The sequence below is a fragment of the Protopterus annectens genome, chromosome 1.part1, assembly GCF_019279795.1.
Source record: "Protopterus annectens isolate FY-2018-M chromosome 1.part1, PAN1.0, whole genome shotgun sequence".
NCBI lineage: Eukaryota > Metazoa > Chordata > Ceratodontiformes > Protopteridae > Protopterus > Protopterus annectens.
In genome coordinates this window covers 1,888,363,864-1,888,379,264 of record NC_056726.1, presented here as the reverse complement: position 1 = coordinate 1,888,379,264, position 15,401 = coordinate 1,888,363,864, and positions in this window count along the sequence as shown.

Here is a 15,401-nt window from a genome sequence, read left to right as displayed (position 1 = left end):
CACACAGTTGGCTTGAGGAAGCAAACCGCAGGGAACAAAAGAATAAAAATTCAAAAGCAATGTTTTTAGATAAAGAAGACAATAACTTGGTAATAGCATCGGCCCCTCTGCCCCCTCTGCTCCCCTTACCAGAATATGAAGCAAGTGGACAAGCAGATCCACCTCCGCTATACCCAACTGTCCCTGTGAAATCAAAACCGTTTGTCAGAGATCCTGTCGAGACTAGGTCTCGAACACGCAACTTAAGAGGGGATATTGAATTGTATGAAATAAATAAAAATTCACAAGCTATGAGTGAAGAAGAGATATGTCCACTCATAGAAGTACCAAATCCACAGGCAGGACAGGCAGGACAGGACCCAACTCTTCTAGTATATAGACCGTGGACACCGGAAGACATCTGGAAAGCCACAGAGGGAATTCCCCATCCAAAAGTTAATTTTAGAAAATTCTTAGAAGACTTACAGGGCATGAGGTTAAGTTACCATTTAAATGGAGAGGAAGTAAAGAAAGTAGTCAGACAAATTGTGGGTCCAGATTGGCACATAATCAGTGGCAACTGGAATCCCCGTGACGTAGAACATAGGCCACTCCCACATAGTAACGCAGAACTGGATAACAGAGTGAAAGGTCTGACAGATCGAATCTCTGAGAAATGGAAGCCTAGGGCTGACTGGACTTGCATTAATCATTGCATCCAACAAGAATGTGAAACTGTTGATAGATATTATGCTAGATTATTAGAGTGTTTTAATAACCATTGTGGAATGCAGGTACCAGAAGACCAAACACATGATTCCCCATATGAGCAGCAACTAAAGAATGCATTTTTGAAGGGTAGTATTGCACCCATAAGCAGTTTTATTACAAAGCACATGGTAGATCATTGTACGAGTAGATTACAGTCATTACTTGAATATGCAAGACATGCTGAAAGGCATTTTAATAGCAAAAAGAAAAAGAAAACTCAAGTATTTGCAGTAGAAGACGTAGCAAAAGTCTTTGTAGTACAGTCCGGGAAGAAGGGTAAGAAAAATGCCCAGGGAAACAAACAATCTGTTAAGTGATCAGAGGAGTTTGAAGAGAGAAAGAAAAGGGGTGAATGTTTTAAATGCAGAAAAAAGGAACATTTGGCAAGGGATTGCAGGCAAAATAAGAAGGTAACCACGGAAGATAAGGAGGGAGAGGACTGACTATATGGTAGTCAAGAATCACTAGAAAGAAATGATCTAGAAAAGACAAATGTTAATGTGATAGAGGGAGTAGAGGATGTGACAGAAGAAATAGAGGATGTGCTTGAAATCACAGATAATGAAGAACATTAAATCTTGTATTTAGCATTATTGAGCTTAGAGCTCTACTTAGCAGACACAAAACCGGAAGTTACACTTCTGGTAGTGTGTAGGGAAGTTAAATTCCTGTGTGACTCAGGGGCTTCACGGACCCTGATACATCCTTCCAAACTACCAGAAACTTCAGAATCACTTGATTACATATTAGTGAAAGCAGCTAATGGACAGCGGTATCGGGAGCCACTCTCCCACAACATAGCAATAACTGACCCTGTTTCAGGGATGACCCAGAAAAGCAAAATTGTTGTTTCTGCAAAATGCCCAGTAAATCTTTTGGGCAGAGACCTTATGCAGATATTTGGCATAGAAGTAGTTCCAACTATGCAGGGTATGGAAGCACTGTGACAAATGGATACTTTTGTGGTGCGACCGGAGGGTGAAACATTTTATTGGTACAGCCAGAACTTGGTTACGACTGGTCCAGGGGCAGTAACCAAAGAACTGATGAACTTAGCCATCAGTAAATCCCCCTCCCTTGACACTGATAAACAGCATTTGTTGCATTGTACTCTATATTACTGTAGCATACCAGGACCCGATAAAGAATATGAGCAAGAACTGTTTAGAAACCATGCTAACAGATTAGCATTACGTAATCTGTACTGGGACACAGAAGGATATAGTGTAGTTAGCTGTTCATTGCCCCAGGAATTCCTAGCACTTTACAAATCTAATCGATTACCACATGTTAGTTTGACTAAAGATAAGAATGTGAGGTGGGCAGACCTAGGAGAAAAAGTCACAAGGTGGGAAAAACAGACAGAATTATAACTGTCAGAACAGGGAATACAAAAACAGAAGATGAATTGGATAACACAGACACACCCAGCTGTGCACTCGCAGGCAAGTGAGGACAGCTGAGTAGCACTCTTACTAGAGGAAAACGAAAAAGCCTTACGAGGCATACCAGAGACTCTCTAGTCAACAGGGAAATCAGATGTAGGACTTATTTGCACAGCAGGACCAGTCACTATCATGCCAAAGTCAGCATTTAGACATCAAAAGAGACAGTATCCCTTAAGAAAGGATGCAGAAGTAGGAATCAAACCTATAATAGCAGCCTTACTTAAGGAAGGAGTATTGATAGAATCTCCCGATTCGCCATGTAAGACACCCTGGTTTCCTGTTAGGAAAGCAAATGGAGAATGGCGTATGGTCCAAGATTTACAAGCTGTAAATGACGCAGTTATACCTAGAGCACCTACGGTGCCAGATCCACACACCTTATTAAATGATTTGAAACCTCAACAGAAGTATTTTTCTGTGGTAGATATTAGCAATGCATTTTTCTCAATACCGATACACCCTGACAGCCAACATTGGTTTGCATTTACATTTCAGGGGAAAAGGTATACATACACGTGACTACCACAGGGATATTGTGAGAGTCCAACAATATTCGCACAGGAAATGGCAAGTAACCTGGCGGGATTTATCCCACCGAAAGGCAGCCAGATTTTACTTTATGTAGACGACATTCTGCTGGCAGCCCCCACCCAGCAAGAATGCAGAGAAGATACCATAGCATTACTACAATTTCTAGCCACTCAAGGACACAAAGTAAAAACAAACTGCAACTTTGGAAAAAAACAGGTTAAATACCTGGGATATGTAATATCCAAAGAAGGCAGAATATTAGATGAAGACAGAAAAACAGCAATATTACAAGCACCCAAACCGACTACCAAGAAGGAAATTATGTCCTTCCTAGGTACGACTAATTTTTGTCGGATTTGGATTCCAAACTATGCCTTGGAATCTGCTCCACTGACCAACCTAATATACAAGAAACCTATGGCAGCACAAGATTCATTACAATGGACACCGGAAGCAGAATCAGCTTTCTGCAAATTGAAACAACTGATAGCATCCTCATTAGTTTTAGGATTACCGAACTATCATAAACGATTTTTTCAAACTGTAGATTGTAAGCAGGGCTATATGACATCAGTGTTAACACAGCAACATGGGGACAAACAAAGCCCCATAGCTTACTATTCATCACAGCTAGACCCAGTGGCACGATCCTTGCCCCACTGTGTACAAGCAGTAGTCGCAGCTGCAATGGCAGTGCAGGCTTCAGCCTCAGTAGTGTTGTTCCACCCTCTCACATTGAGAGTGCTTCATGCAGTCGCGATTATTTTACTGCAAGAAAAAGTAGCATATCTTTCTCCTGCTAGACATCTTTCCTGTATGACTATACTGTTGAGCCAACCTCATATGACAATTGAATGATCTACAACTTTGAATCCATCAACATTGCTCCAAACCCCTGCAGATGGCAAACCACACTGCTGCCTGCAGGAGATTGAGCAAAAGACACTGCCTAGAAAAGATCTCACGGATGTTCCCTTGGATGATGCCAAGGTGACATACTATGTGGACGGCTCGTGTAGGAGGGGTTCTACAGGGCAGAATCTAGTGGGGGTATGCAGTAGTTTCTGATACTGAGATTTTAGAAGCAAAGTCTTTACCACACAACTTATCTGCACAAGCAGCAGAATTGTTTGCTTTAACAAGGGCATGTACCTTGGCAAAGGATAAACATGTGAACATTTTTACTGACAGCCAGTACGCTTTTTCTACTGTACATGTTTTTGCGCAGCAGTGGAAAAATAGAGGAATGGTAACATCTACTGGTAAACCAATTAATCATGCGCAATTTATTTTAGATTTGTTAGAATCTATTCAGTTACCTCAGAAAGTAGCTATTTGCAAATGCGTAGCTCATACCAAACAACAGGATAGGATTTCAAAAGGTAATGCGAGAGCTGATACAGCTGCAAAGCAGGCAGCTTCAGCTTCAGAAGTATTTCTTTTGAGTTAGGAATTACAACCATCTGAGATTTTAGATTTAGAAATGTTAAAAACAATGCAGACACTTACTACAAATGTAGAAAAACAAAAATGGATAAAACAAGGAGCAATTCTTGAGAAAGGGCTGTACATCTCCAAAGAAAGAAAACCAATTTTACCATCTAACTTGTTTAGATATGCAGCTTTGCTGAGCCATGGGCAGTGCCATGTCTCAACAGGGGGGGTGGTACAGTTAGTGAATCGAGTGTTTACAACGTATGGATTTACAAACTACACAAAAAATTTTTGTGCAGCATGCCATGTTTGTAACAGGCATCATGCACAAGGGGCACTGAAGCCTAAGCAAGGGAGTTTCCCCTACACCACCGTATCCGTTCCATACTATCTGTATTGATTTTATAGAACTAAACAAATGCGAAAATAAAAAGTACTGTCTTGTCATTATAGATATGTTTTCCAAATGGGTGGAAGCTTTTCCGACCAAAAATCCAGATGCAGCTATTGTTGCAAAAGTCCTCGTTAAAGAAATTATTCCTAGATTTGGCATACCAGAAAAGATCTATAGTGACAATGGCACACACTTTGTAAATCAAACCATACAACAATTGAGCCGTTATTTCGGGATTTCCTTGAAAAACCATTGTGCATACCACCCGCAATCTGTAGGATTAGTAGAGAGGCATAATGGAGTTCTGAAAAATAAGCTTAGGAAATTGATTAGTGAGACACAAAAGAACTTGGTGCACTGTCTCCCTCTGGCACTATTGAGCATGAGAACTGTTACAAATGCAAAAGGGTTAACTCCTTTTGAAATACTGTTTGGGAGGGCATATTATACACCTCAGTGGAAACCTCTCATGCCTGCAGACCAGGAGGCTGACAGTTCACTTGCAGAGTATATGAGGTGATTTTTGAATAACAAACTTCTGCAGTTAAATTCTGTTTCAGATAAAGAACAAGCCAGACCATCGGAAGTAGCAGTAGTCCCAGGCACGTGGGTCTGGGTGAAGGTTGTGAAGAAAAGAAATTGGAGTTCTCCAAAGTGGGAAGGGCCGTACCAAGTGCTACTGTCAACACCTACTGCAGTCAAGATCGCAGAGTGAGCGTCTTGGATTCATCTGACACACTATAAATTGGTTAAGAACTTTGAACTGGACAAAAACCTTGTTACTGTTATACAACGAGAACAAAATGACCAGGTATAGAGTAAACAGGGATGCAGAACAACTTCAGAAAAATTGCATGATCATCCTGTTAGCTATACTGATAACAATGATCTTTTTGCTGTGGCCTTTCATTTTTTCAGCCACATGAGTTGAACTAAACAAACGTGATGCATTACTCATAGACTGGCATCCAAACTTTAACACTTACCAAGCAAATAAATATGTGTATGCTAAGACTTTTAATGTTTCAAACTGCTGGATTTGCACAGCTATACCAACAGCATACGGGGGATTATTGATGACTGCTGTCCCCCTAGGGGTCAATGAGACCTGGGAAAATTTGATTTTTGATACTACACCTGTGAAATCACAAGACAAAATAGCATTGTACCTACCTGTTACACAAAAAGGAATTGTATGTTTTTATAAAAATGACACTATTCAGGTGGGTTGGAGCAATTGCAATGTGACTGTTTCTTATAAATGTTATATTAAGGCTAATAAGGCAGAAACTATCTGTGATGCAAACTATGACTCATATCTTGAGAAAATGAAAAAAACTGTTAGTGAAATACAACATAATCCTGTTCTTTTGAAGCAACTTTCTATTATTGACAAGAAAATGTTTCATGCAGGGCAAGCATATATCAATACTAAAGTAGAGAATTGTTATTTTGTTTGTGGGAAAAAGGCATACAAATGGCTACCTGAGAATTGGTCCGGCAGTTGTTTTTTGGGTTTCCTGGTTCTGGCCATCCGACACACTGCAGCTTTGCCTCGAGGGAAAATTCAAAACATCAGAGAGGTCAGCAGTAAACCTGGAAATCCAATCAAGAGACCCGAGAATCCAGTGGGACAAATCGAAGCAGGGTGGAGAAACCATAACTCCGTGAAAAACAAAGATAAACTGACACACATGGACTTGAGTGACACTATTATATCATGGGCAGGCATAGCCCCTGCATATGGCGCATTGAAATCGATTTGGGAGCTGAGAAAACTGTCCAAACTTCTTGAAGTTATGGGCAATGCAACTTTTTCTGCTCTCGAATTAGTGACCGATGGACTAAATGCTATGAGAACTGTGGTGCTTCAAAACCGCATGGCTCTTGACTTCACCCTATTGGCGAGAGGTGGTACGTGCACTTTAATCAAAGAAGAATGCTGTTCTTATATTCCTGACAACCAGCATGAGATAAACGACCATCTTGAGGTGATCCAGCAAGTGTCGATCATGACCAATCCAGGCCCAAACCCTCTGACAGACTTTTTCCAGAATTTGTTTGGGGGGTGGGGTTCCATCCCAATGAACATCCTGATTGCCATTTGTGTGGGATTACTCCTATTAGGAGCATGCATTTGTTGTGGTATTCCCTGAATGAAAAAGGTAATCAAAGATTTTATAGACATATCAGTTTCTGAGACTTTGTATCAAAGTACTGAAATTGAAGAGTTGTTGAAAACTGAAATGCTTTCATAAGTCTAAACTAAATGACTCTCTTAACTGCAAATCCGGAATGGAAGAGGTTAGGAGAAGAAGCAAACTGATTATGCTTTTGAAAATAGAATAAAAAGTATTAACAGGGGGGAAATGTCAGAAAAATATTCATTTATAAATATGTATAATGCTTATTAGAAGCTAAAAGGGTTAACACATTTTCATTCTATTTTATGTACAGCTTAATTCTGTATGAAATTATAAGATGATTTTTCAAACCACAGTATGCTTTCTGAAACTGCAAGATGCACCCTGACCTAATATTTGCTAGCACAGCAAAATTCATGTTTATGCCTTTTGGAAATGTACTGAGAAGCAGGTGATTATCTGCTAGGTCAGGAAAATGAATGAATAGTGCATGAATAGAACAATACTGTTTTCTATAATATGATTGAATATGAACAATCAGCTCTATTCTTTTATGAGAACATGCACAGCTGCGGAAAAGAGGAGATACATGAAACAAAAGACCACTTGAAGAATCTGTACTTGCTTTGTGCTCAAATTAGCTATAGTACCTTGAATGGTAACATAACATAGTGGGAAGCTGTATCTAACCGGTGGTCACCAACGCCACATTGTTTTTCTTAGGAAGTTTTTCATAAAATTGATAGTCTAAGCAGAAAATCATGGACAAACAGCTGCTATGAAATGATGATGTTAAAACTTGTGATTTTTTATGTCAGCTTGGTAGGCAATGTCTTATTAGAAAGTGTATAAAGATGGACTTACTTCCTGATTTTAATTAGACAAACTCTGTATTAGCACGTTTTTGTCTCCTTGCTGCAAGATTAAACTGCCTTAACCTGAACCTGCCATGTATTGATCATTTTTGAAGTTTATTTTTCCTTTGACACACACACACACACACAAATTACCTGCATATGCTGTCCCCCAAACATGAATCACTCAAGCTGCATATCTAGCTCATTAAGGCTGTCAGAGAATGTCATTAATAACCACAATGTCATAGCAATTGGTCGCTGCCTTATTAGACATATTGACATTCCAAATACCAGACTGAGTAAGGACAGAGTGACAACTGTCTCTCAGGTGAGGAGATCTGTGATCTCCCCTGGGCAGTTAGATCCCTCCACCTAAAGTGTACATGAGTCATGGCCATTGCCATTGTGGGAATATGGGAGTGAAGTACCTCAGATTCTCAATCCAGGAGAAATGAAAAGTAGCATGAATGACTAAGGTTAGGAATAAGCTAATGCTGAACAGCATCTTGCCTTCACAAAGAATGTTGCCACAAATCAAAAAATGATTGGCTGAAACAATGGACATAATAATTGATTACATCATTCTAGATTATCCAGTGTGTATCACAATGGGAGGCAGTTAACAGTTCTGACTGCTTTTCCAGGAATAGCTTGCACCTCTTCCATAAGGGCTTATGTACATTGACTATAACACATTCTATCTCGATCATTCCTTTTTTAGGTAGATTCAGTCTCCTAGACCTTCAAACGTATCAAATTCTAATCTGCTTGTATTACCTTTTCAGTAGTCAGGGCTAAGGTTCTTATAATGAAAATGTCTGACCTTCCAGACCTTCAAACTCATATGCATCTACATAAATTCAGAAACTTGATTTCTGAGTAATGAGAACAGTCCGCATTTCCTTAAGTTTAGTACCTGTTAATTTTTCAAACCCTCTGGAGATGGCATGGACAAATCTATATTCACCTGCAGTCCCATTACCTCTCTGCAAATTCTGAATGACAGCAATGTTGAACCCTTAAATATCCTAGCATGAATAAACAAAGTCAATTATCATATTATTGCCAATTACAGAATATCTTTTATGTCTCACATTATCCAAGTTGCCCACCTCAGTCACTTTCAGTCCCTACCATGCAAACCTAATACAATCATCCAGGGTGACTTTAACTACCTGGGCATTAACCAGGAAAGTATACAAACAAACAGCAACATGTATAGTGTTTTTTAGCTTTCTTGATGCTAATTCTTTTGACACACTAGTGCTTCTCTGATTAGACATTATAATTACCATATCCTACAGATTACAAATATAGCCATAGCCTGGTTCACACCTAAAGTCTCCTAATCAGTGATTAAATCAGACCATCAGGCTGTCACATTCTTCTTAGGAACTTATGTTGTGAATCAGTCCAGTGGTATTGAATTCAGGGATTTCTGTAAGGCCAGCTTAATAAAAACCTTCCTCAGGGACAATATGAAAAAAATAATTTGCTTATACCACTAACCTCTTCTCTCATCTTGATTACTTAGCTATCATAAGTTTGACGAGAAGTTTAATTATAAGTCTCTAGGTTAGAAACCCAGTATCAGCAAACTCCCTAATACTTAACCTCTGTAATCAAAGCATCTCCACTGGTTACATGTATGAAGTAAGAAAATCAGACAGTTTTATACTGTTACACAAGGGTGACTTGGATTCATATATAAAGCAATGCAACATGTTATCCCAGACCTCACTAATCTGGACATTAAAAATCTCATAACCCTGAACCTTGAACTTGGCTTCGTCAAGGATGGGTCCTGTCTTTTTAACCTCATTATTTATTTATTTTTTTTTTGAAAAAGAAAACAAAGTAGTGAATACCAGTTCTGCAGTACATACAGAGTATTGGGACCGGCCAAGCCCTTTGACACTATTCCCCATGATTGAAAAAAATTGCAGATTTGAATATACATACATACAAATATTTCAAGCACAGGCATTAAAAGCCCTTCTAGCTTGCCAATATACCATAACACTTTTTCCCATAATAAGCGACCAAACAGTTCTTAAAAATATCTAAACTAGTACTTGCTTTAATGTAATTTGGTAGTCTGTTCCATGCATCAGCTACTCTGACAGAGAACCAGTTAGTACACTTCTCATTCTATAGACTCTTCTACATAGGTTGTCTGATGATTCTCTAGTACTTTTTGATAACCCCAAACATTCCCAGAGATAGATGTCTCTAAAGCCCTATATACTTGAATAAGATCTCCTCATAGATATCTGTAAGAGACTGCGGTGGTGGTGCTGCGGTAGCGCTGTTGCCTGACAGTAAGACGTTGTCCCGTTCAATTCTTAGCCAGAGCGTCTTCTGTCTGGAGATATGCGTGAATGGGCATACCTTCGTTGAAGGTTGTGCATCAGAGCTGGCAACTCGGCACATTTAAATCTACTGCCAATCATTAGCGGACCGGAGTTCCACTGTGGCGACCCCTAACCGGGAAAAGCCGAAAGACACAACATAGATATCTATAAGAGACACTGTATAAGTTCAGGTATTTTAGTCTTTCAAAATAACTTAAATGTTCACATCCACTGATATCCCTGGTATATTTCCCCTGTACTCTTTTCAGTGTACTCAGGCTTGTTTTCTTATAGGGTTTCTATACTGTTATTCCATACTCAAGTTTGGGTCTAATGTCACTAACAAACAATGACTTCATCATTATAATTCCTTATGTTGTACAGTAGATAACTAACTGGCTGTCTGAAAGAATCCACGTGGTTAGAGTCACAGGTGCCACTTTTGAAAGCAAAAAATTTATCAGTGGTATACCACAGGACTTAGTGTTTGGCTATCTTTCATTTGGCATCTGTTTCTCAGACCTTCAAATCAACACTCCTGGGCTATGGTTATCTAGGTTTGCAGATGATTGTAAACTGGGTGCTGTTATTCGATCTTCCATTGACTCACAATTGCAGTAGCAAGGGTTAGACTATATTAGCAAATGGTGCAATGACGATGGTCACAAATTAAATGTGAATGATTAACTTTGGGCTCCTACAAACAGAGGTGGCTAACTTCACGGCATCTGTGCAAATGGAGAATAGTTGCATGACCACTGAATCATACACCAATGCACTGTACGAACACATATACAAATGCATAGCTCTTGCCACACCCAACAGAACCAAGACGCTCTCCTCCAAAAAATGAAGCCAGTCTGGTGGTCCCCTGCCATAAACAAACACTACAACAGGAGGAGGAAACTGATGCGGAATAAGGTGAAGTCCCAAGACTGGAAAAACTCCCTTATTAGCCTCAACAAAAAGTTGAGATCTGTCATCAAATCCTCTAAACCTAGCTATGAAAACAGAATTGCAGCAGATAGTAAAGACAACCAAAAGGTCTTCTATAGTTATGTAAAGAATCTCCATGGCAATATCCAGATTTGCTCTGACCTACTGCACAATGGTACCTCCTATACTGAGCCAACGGTTATTGCCAATATACTGGCTGACAGATTCAGTGTCAACTTTACCCCCTCGAAAGGACGAATCACAATACCAGTAGATTGTCAGGTACCCAGTATTACTGCTGCACAGGTTAAAACAGCACTGTCCAAGGACAAAAATACAGCTTCTATGGGACCTGACAATATCTCTAGCTGTGTTCTTCATGAATGACAGAGTGAACTGGCACCTCATCTGTGTGCCCTGTTCAATCACAGCCTCACCTCAGGCTTTGTCCCTAATGAATGGCGCACTGCTACAGTCACCCCGCTCCACAAAGGAGGAGTGACTACAGACCCTGGGAACTATCTCCCCATTAGCCTGAAGAGTCTGATATGCAGAGCTATGGAACGCATCATCATGGACCTAATAAACAAGGATATAGGGTATCTCCAAACTCTTAATCCTACACAGGTTGGTTTTGTGAAAGGTAGATCATGCCTGTTCAACTTGGTCAACTTCTTTGAGTCAGTCACCAGAGCTGTGGATGAAGGCAAGGTGGTTCATACAGCCAACCTTTCTCTGGCCAAGGCCTTTGATACCATTCCCCACTCAAGAATCATAGAAAGACTCATTAAGCTAGGCATCAACCCGTATATCACTAAGTGGGTTGCAAATTGGCTCACAGATAGAATGCACAGTGTGAAAGTATCTGACTGCAAGTCAGACTGCCGAGCAGTCACAAGTGGAGTCCCACAGGGTTCAGTCCTGGGCCCTCTCCTGTTTGGTAGCTACTTCTCTGAAGTCCAGGCCAACATGAAGGGACTCTGGCTGACAAAGTTTGCAGTTGATTGCAAGTCAGAAGCTATTATTAACTCCTCAAGTGATGTTGACATCCTACAGAAAGGCCTCACTGAGACCAGCGACTGGTGTCAGAACCATGGCCTTAAGCTCAATGCCAAAAAAATGTGTCGTCATCCCCCTTGGGAATAATCTGGTTCCTTTGATTTACCACATCAATGGTAGTCCACTGAACACAGAAAGCATTATACGAGATCTGGAAACACAGGTTGACAGCAACCTCTCTTTTGACCACCACATTGCCACTGTGGTCAGAAAGTCCTTCTATGTGGCACATCTCATTACTAAGGGTTTTGCATCCAGGAAGAAAGAGGTCATTGACTCCCTCTACTCTTCCCTCATTAGGTCAATCATTGAGTACAATGCCCCATTTGGCATGTTCCACACTAGACACCTGAAATAACTGGAGAGGCCACTAAAGTACCTCACAAAGAGGATCCTAGGCCTTAAACACTTGTTGTATATGGACAGACTCAAAAAATTCCAGCTATTCTCTGTCTCATATTGCCTGCTTAGAGGAGATCTCTGCTTGACTTACAAAGCAATGTCTGACCCAGCTTTGTTAGAAATGCTACAGCTAAAGAAATCCCAACCCCTCTGCACCACACGCTCCAGAGACCTCAACCTCATTACCACAATCAACAGAACACACTGGAGAGACAGGTTCATAACCCAGAGACTGCCCATGCTATGGAATAGACTTCCCATACATGTCAAGCAGTGCACTTCACTGGCCCTCTTCAAGAGAAATCTTGATGAGTGGATGGGAAATAGAAAATTCACCCTGGGGATCACTGCAGTGGCTCTACTCGACAGAGGCACTGGGAACTAAGGTTGGGTGGCACGATGCCAGGGTAATCCTATGGGCCAGGCTAGGCTTGTAAAGGCTCCAGGGCCACTAGCATACTACACACCTATGAGCCTATTATAGTTTTATAGTATTAAATAGTTCATTTTGGTAAACACAACATTTACACATACCATACTGGTGGCATGTCAGCTATTGTTGTAAGTGATCGTGGTCACTGTACCTGATAATTCCTTATCATTTGACCATCATGTTTTACAGTAGTTCAGAAAGCCTTATGTCTGTCCCATCTGCTTTCCCAAAATGGCTCTACTAGATTCAAATAAGACACAATTCCCCTTCACTGTTATCCCATCAGACCCATTATTGAATATAATGCTTTTTAGACATGTATTTCTCTAAACATCATTCATCTGAAGAGCCCGTAGCGATTCATAACTAAAAACATTGGTGAACTCTAAATTCTTAGAACAGACTGACAGCGCTCTCCCTATATGCAATGTCTTATAGACTGCTCCATTGATATATGTGTCTAGCCTTTTGATCAATGAAAGATCCAACCCACTTTGACCTCCTAAGAAGAAATTATACCTCAAATACTTGGTTAAAGGACCTAAGCATTCATCAATCAGTAAATGACATACATTAGCATAACATATTCATATCCCAACATATCCCTCACTTCTGGAGCAAACTTCCATTGTGTGTCAAGCAGAGTTGCACCCTTGCCACCTTCAAGGTCAACCTAGATAATTGGATGGGCTGCTTCAGATTCTGTCCTGGATTATCTTGTTTTACCTTCTTTGAGGTTGCAGACAAACTTTTGAATAAGTGTTTTGGGCTAGGTGTGTAATGGTTTGCAGACTGATTGTGTACTACTCACCACTGAGCATATGACTCTATAATAATAACAGCAATGACATCTCAGGATCAGGCTCAAAAGTTGCAATGTCAAGTATGACTGAATATGACTATTTCTTCAAAAGTTAATCACAAGGCCTTCTTAAACTATAACTACATCAAGAAAATCAGAAATAATAGCCAATGTTACACAAACCAATATTAAGTGGAAAAGCATACTGTGACACAGCAGATATCACTAATATACTTGGGGGCAAATTTTGGTCTGATTTCTCTCAGCACTCCTTTCAGGCATTACACCGCTACTCCACAGTCTTAGTCTCCCCTATAAATACTACTGAACAGGTCTTAAATGTTCTCTTCAAAATAATACAAAAAAATAAATAAATAACTCAGTGTACATCATACCAGGCACTCTCTTAGTTAATGCTAAGCAAAGCATAACTGATTACCTTCTAAGCCTATTCAGTCTCAGAATTCTGACTGGGTATTTATTTATTTTTATTTTATTTTGAATTTGATAACTGGGGTAGAACACTGATCCTACTGGATCTGTTTCAGTCTTAGCCCATGGTAAACACAACAGATAAATGAGATTATATACAGAGTGAATGACAAAATGTAATATATATCTATATTATATATATAAAGTGATTATCAGAGTAGGCTTGAGGGTAAAAAGGTAATAGTAAATTAAATTATATTCAGAGTGCCTAACAAAACACAATATATTCATGCATTATATAGAGTGGAAATCAGAATTGGCATGGTATAAGAAATGTTGTGTCTTGTTGTGTCTTTCGGCTTTTCATGGTTAGGGGTCGCCACAGCGGAATTCAGGTCCACTAATGATTGGCAGTAGATTTTTACGTGCTGAGTTGCCGGCCCTGATGCACAACCTTCAACGAAGGTACGCCCATTCATGTATGTTTCCACACAGAAGACACTCTAGCTGAGAATCGAACAAAACAACGTCTTACTGTGAGGTGACAATGCTACTGCAGCACCACCACATGGTATAAGAAATGACGGCCAAAATTAGAGTCAGAGCAAGGTATGTACAGTGAAGAAGGACAAGAACAGGTTAAGTTATATCACCAGATAGATAGCAGTTTTATTTTTCTAAGAGTCTTGAAATGTGCTTCTATTTCTCATCAGAAAATCTGGGTAAGAGAAATGATCTTTAAGAAAAGAAGGAAAATATCCCCACAGCTTGTGACCAAGGACTGATGGTCAGTGCAGTAAAGCTTAGTTTGGAGGTTTGGAAAAGTGGACATGAGTGGATAAAATTTCTAGGGTTGTATGTCTGTGCATCTCTGAATAGCTTAGACTCAAGTGATGGGAAAGTGTTACTGCTGATAAGTTGAAATAGTTGAGAGGCAAATAGAAAGCCAGTATGCTGTTTCACAGGCAGCCAGTTAGCTTTTTCAATGGTTTTGCAGTGGTGTTCACTTCTTGTTTTACACAAATGCTTTCTTTTGCACAGTTATATATATTTACTGATACTGGTATTTATATTATTGTCTAGTTGTAGTTTTAGATTATTTCTTCTTGTTAATTGTTGTTGTTTTTATATGTTGCTTGAGGATTTGAGAAATAAAAATTTCATTGTACTGTGATGAGGCCTCTAGTACATATGATAACAAAGCTGAATTGAATTGAATTTATAGGCTGCAGCAATTACAGGGAGACAATATTCTAGTTGAGACAGTAAGATGCATTTACTTAAGGCATTTCTACAGGGTCTCGATAGAAAAGGGAAGATCCTAATAATTGAGAATAGGAGAGAGTTGAATTTATTGTTTGTATAGTCCAGGAGGAATTGGACATTTAGGAAGGAGTCCAACCAAATCCCTACGTATTTTGAATG